Here is a 6,000-nt window from a genome sequence, read left to right on the forward strand (position 1 = left end):
TATGGACCACAACATAGCATTTCCACTCTTTCTGTTATTGTTTGTTTGCATTTTTGGTTTTTCTTTTCAGGTTGTTTTTACCTTCTTTCAAAATCTGATTTTTCTTGTGCAGCAAGATAAATGTATAGATATGTATACATATACTGTATTTAACATATACTTTAACACATTTAACATGTATGGGACTACCTGCCATCTAAGGGAGGAGGTGAAGCAAGGAGGGGAAAAGTTGAAACAGAAGTTTTTGCAAGGATCAATGTTGAAAAATTATCCATGCATATGTTTTCCTTTTATATAAAAAGCTATAATAAAAAATGTAATATTTTTAAAAAGAAATATGTGTCCTCTCTGTCATCTTGGCTGTACTTGCTCCTCCCCCATCCTGTGCATCATTCTTAAAGGAATCTTCACTTAGCATTCAGTGTAAAGCATGAAAATGCTGCATATGCGGGCATAGGCAAGATAATGTAGAGGAGATATGTCTTTATCTGAGCTCTCCCTGATGTTTCTCTGATCAACACCAAATCAAGCCTCTGAATTGGTTTTGGAGTGACAGAAACAACAGATATTTGAAGTGCAACAAATTTCCAGCAGAAAATATTTTGGAAGAGCTTCAGAAAAGATCTGTTTCAATTGAGCACAGAGGGAGGAGACAACCACAGGCACAGTTGCAGAGACACAAGGTGGTGTGAGCCCCATGCACCAAGGAATATAAGTGGAGGAATCTACAGTAGTACTGGCTACTCTATCCTAGTTGTAAGTCAGTAGATCAGTAGATAACTTGTAAGACATCCAACACACACACAAAAAAGCAAATAGAGAGGCCCTGAATCTCAGAATAATGTGGAACCTGGTCACACCTACTCAGCACCAGAAGTTAGTAAGAATTGACAGATCTGTAAAGAAAGCTTGGATAAGTTCTCCTTTGCCTTAAAAGCAGACCTCAATCTTTTTTTTTTAAAAATGAGCAAAAAACCAAAAATGACTCTAATCATAGATAGCTTTTATGGAGAAAGGGAACAGATTTCAAACCCCAAGGACACTAAAAGTGGATCATCTCCAGATGAAGCCATAATAGATGATATGTGAAGGGTCCCCCCTTCTCAAGACTCTCTTGGAAGAATTCGAAAAGAATCTTAACAGATTTAGAAGAAAATGGGGAAAGGAAATAAAAACTTTGCAAGAGGATTGGAAAAGAAAACATATAAGTTATCTGAAGAAAACTCCTTAAAGTAGATTGAATGAAAAAAAAAAGCATATAGTGACTTACAAAATAGATTTGACAAAATAGACAAAGAAAACACTATTTGAAAAACAGAATTTGTGAAATGGGGAAAAATCCATATAACAAAACAATTAATTTAAATTTTCAATTAGCCAAATACAAAAGGAGCTAAAAAGTTAACTGAAGAAAATAATTGCCTCCGAAATTTGAATTGAACAAATGGAAATGAATGACTCAATGAGATTTCAACAATCAGTCAAACAACAAAAAAAGAAAAATTAGAAGAAAATGCAAAAGATCTAATTGAAAAAAAAAAAAAAAAAAAAAAACAACTAACCTGGAAAATAGATCTAGGACAGACAATCTAAGGATTAGACTTTCTGAAAACCATGATGGAAAAAAAAAAAAGAGCCTGGACATCATCTTTCAAGAAATCATTAAGGAAAACTTCACTGATGTTCTAGAATCAGAAGGTAAAATACACATTGAAAGAATTTACCAATTACCTCCTAAAAGAGAACCCAAAATGAAAACTCTAAGAAATATCCAAGCAAAATTTTATCAGCTGAAAGAAAAAATATTGCAAGCATCCAGAAAGAAAAAAATTCAAATAATGAGGAGCCACAATCAGGATTACCCATGACCTAGCAGTTTCCACCTTAAAGAATGAAAGACCTGGAATCTGATATTCCAAAAGGCAAAAGAACTTGGATTGCAGTCAAAAATCAACTATTCAGCAAAATTGAGCATGGTCATTCAATGATACCAGTGAGTTTCATTTATTTTTGATGAAAAGACCAGAGGTGAACAAAAAATTTATCTCTAAATACAAAACTCATGAGAAACATAAAAAGGGGAAAAGGGGAAAAAAAAACTTCTTGAGAACCATATCTCTATTATGCATATACTTACACATTCTAAGTACTTAGAGTATGGGTGTACTTAGAGTGTGTGGGTATAATTTGATTTTATTATGATAATATGAAAAAGAAATTAGAGGTAGAAAGGGGAATCTAACAGAAAACACAGAAAATGGAGATAAAATGAAGTAAATTACATCTTATGAAGAGGCAAAGAAGAGCTATTATAATTGAGGGAAACAAGAGAGGGAGGTGAAAGCTATGTGAATCTTACTTTCATCAGATTTGGCTCAAAGAGAGAATATAAGAAATATTTGGCTTCAAAGAGAATTTGTCTCACCTTATAAGGAAGTAGGAGGTGGGGAAGGGAAAAGAAAGATTGAGGCTAATAGAAGGAAATACAGAAGTAGTAGGGGAAAGGTATAAGAAAGAGAGAGGGGCTGTATAAGGAAAGAGCTATTTGAAGAGGTGGTAGTCAGAAGCAAAATACTGGGGAAGAGGAAAAGAATGAAAGAAAGAGAAAAGCAGGGACTTCTGGTTAAGATGGCGGAGAGTAGGCACACAGCTGTGTAAGCTCCACACTTTCTCTCACTATCCATTTCATTACAAGCCTCTGAATTAATGCTTGACTGAAAAAAAAACCCACAAATAGTTACCAAGAGAAGCCATCCTTGAGATTCGCCAAGAAAGGTCTGTCTTTACTGGAGGGCTGGGACGGTTTTAGATCGGGCGCAGGCAGCGGGCAGCGGCAGTGAGAGCACGGGAGCAGACTGGAGAGGGGGTGGGGAATGATCGCAGCCGTCTCTGCCGGGAGAGCTTCGCTACAGGACTGGATATTTTGCTCCAGCAGCAAGTCAGCAGCCCAGCAGAGAAGCTAAAAACACTGGGGGTGAAGACTATAACCCCAAACAGCTGGAGTCTCTCGGGACCTGGTCACCCCCCATTTCCCCCCCCACAGTGACTCAGCACGCTCTGGGATCTCAGAGCGCAGGCGCAGCACAGTAGGGCTAGTGCCTCACTGCTGCCCCCCACAGTCTGTAGAGGAAGCTCAGTAACACACCCAGCCCCTCCCCCAAAGAAAGAATCCAGTTTTTTCTGTTTTTCTTTGGTAGTTTGTCTTTGATTATTAGACAGAATGAGCAAGAAACTGAAGAGGACTTTAACCCTTGACAGCTTCTATACAGATAGAGAGCAGACTCTAAATCCTGAGGAGACTAAAAACAGACTGTCTCCAGGTGAATCCCCAAAGGAGGAGATCATCTGTTCCTCAGCACAGATGAACCTCATAGAAGTAATTAAAAAGGCTCTCACAAGGGAGCTAGGAATAAAATGGGAAAAGGAGAGGGAGGCTTGGCAAAAGAGCCTGTAGAAGTCAGTTAAAGAGAGAGTGGATAAAGAAGTAAAATCCTTGAAAAATAGGATTGGTGAACTGGAAAACAAAATGGGCGAAATGGAAAAAAATTCCACAGAACAAAAGAACTCAATGGGACAATTAGAAAAAGATTTTTAAAAAGTGAGTGAAGAAAATACTTCACTGAAAAGCAGAATTGAACAATTGGAACTGAATGACTCGAGGAGACAAGAAGAATCAGTCAAGCAAATCCAAAAAAATCAAACAATGGAAAAGAATGTGAAATACCTTCTGGGGAAGACAACAGACCTGGAAAACAGATCCAGGAGAGACAATCTGAGAATCATTGGACTTCCAGAAAAACATGATGAAAAAAAGAGCCTGGACACTATTTTCCAGGAAATTATCAAAGAGAACTGCCCAGAAGTCATAGGAACAGAGGAAAAAATAAACGTTGAAAGGATTCATCGATCACCCACTGAAAGGGATCCTAAAATCAAAACACCAAGGAATATAGTGGCCAAATGCCAGAACCCTCAGACGAAGGAAAAAATATTGCAAGTGGCTAGAAAAACCCAATTCAAGTATCAAGGAGCCACAATAAGGATCACCCAGGATCTGGCAGCATCCACATTAAAAGATCGAAGGGCCTGGAATATGATATTCTGAAAGGCTAAGGAACTTGGTATGCAACCAAAAATAACTTACCCAGCGAGAATGAGCATCTTTTTCCAGGGAAGAAGATGGACATTCAATGAAGTAAGCGAATTTCATCTATTTCTGATGAAAAAGCCAGAACTTAACAAAAAGTTTGATCTACAAATATAGAACTCAAGAGAAATCTAAAAAGGTAAAGATTAATCTTGGGAACTATATTTCGACTATATAGATGTATAAAGAATACATGTATACCTTGTTCTAGAAATTGATGTGGAAAGGACATTGTACCAGAAAAAGGGTAAAGTGGGGGTAGTACATCTCATGAAGAGGCATAGGAAACCTATTATATCTGAGAGAAAGAATGGAGGGGGATGAATATAGTGGGTATCTTACTGCCTTCAGAATTGGCTTTAAGTAAAAAATCTTAAGACATATTCAATCTATGGTGAAACTTCTCCCACCTCATTGAAAAGTGAGAAGGGAAAAGTGAAAAGGGAAGGAATAAGCTAAGCGGAAGGGAATACGGAAACTGGGAGGGAAAGGGGTAAGATAGGGGGAGGAACTCTAAGGCGGGGGGAGGGATACTAAAAAGGGAGAGCTGTGAGAAGCAAGTGGTGCTCACAAGCTTAATACTGGGAATGGGGGGAAAGGGGAAAGAAGGGAAAAAAGCATAAACTGGGGTTAACAAGATGGCAAGTAATACAGATTGGTCATTCTAACCATAAATGTGAACAGGGTAAACTCCCCCATAAAGAGGAAGCGGTCAGCAGAAAGGATTAAAAGCCAGAATCCTACAATATGTCGTTTACAGGAAACACACCTGAAGCGGGGAGATACATGCAGGTTAAAGGTAAAAGGTTGGAGCAAAATCTACTATGCTTCAGGTGAAGTCAAAAAAGCAGGGGTAGCCATCCTGATCTCAGATCAAGCTAAAGCAAAAATTGATCTAATTAAAAGAGATAAGGAAGGGCACTATATCTTGCTAAAGGGTAGCATGGAAAATGAAGCACTATCTATATTAAACATATATGCACCAAGTGGAGTAGCATCTAAATTCTTAAAAGAGAAATTAAGAGAGCTGCAAGAAGAAATAGACAGTAAAACTATAATAGTGGGAGATCTTAACCTTGCACTCTCAGAATTAGATAAATCAAACCACAAAATAAATAAGAAAGAAGTCAAAGAGGTAAATAGAATACTAGAAAAGTTAGATATGATAGATCTCTGGAGAAAATGTAATGGAGACAGAAAGGAATACACTTTCTTTTCAGCAGTTCATGCAACCTATACAAAAATTGACCATATATTAGGACATAAAAACCTCAAACTCAAATGTAGTAAGGCAGAAATAGTAAATGCATCCTTTTCAGACCACGATGCAATGAAAATTACATTCAACAAAAAAGCAGGGGGAAGTAGACCAAAAAATAATTGGAAACTAAATAATCTCATACTAAAGAATGATTGGGTGAAACAGCAAATCATAGACATAATTAATAACTTCACCCAAGAAAACGATAATAATGAGACATCATACCAAAATGTATGGGATGCAGCCAAAGCGGTAATAAGGGGAAATTTCATATCTCTAGAGGCCTATGTGTATAAAATAGAGAAAGAGAAGGTCAATGAATTGGGTTTGCAACTAAAAATGCTAGAAAAGGAACAAATTAAAAACCCCCAGTCAAACACTAAACTTGAAATTCTAAAAATAAAAGGAGAGATCAATAAAATTGAAAGTAAAAAAACTATTGAATTAATTAATAAAACTAAGAGTTGGTTCTATGAAAAAACCAACAAAATAGACAAACCCTTAGTAAATCTGATTAAAAAAAGGAAAGAGGAAAATCAAATTGTTAGTCTTAAAAATGAAAAGGGAGAACTCGCCACTAAGGAAGAGGAAA

This window comes from Antechinus flavipes, chromosome 1, assembly GCF_016432865.1.
Source record: "Antechinus flavipes isolate AdamAnt ecotype Samford, QLD, Australia chromosome 1, AdamAnt_v2, whole genome shotgun sequence".
Classification (NCBI taxonomy): domain Eukaryota; kingdom Metazoa; phylum Chordata; class Mammalia; order Dasyuromorphia; family Dasyuridae; genus Antechinus; species Antechinus flavipes.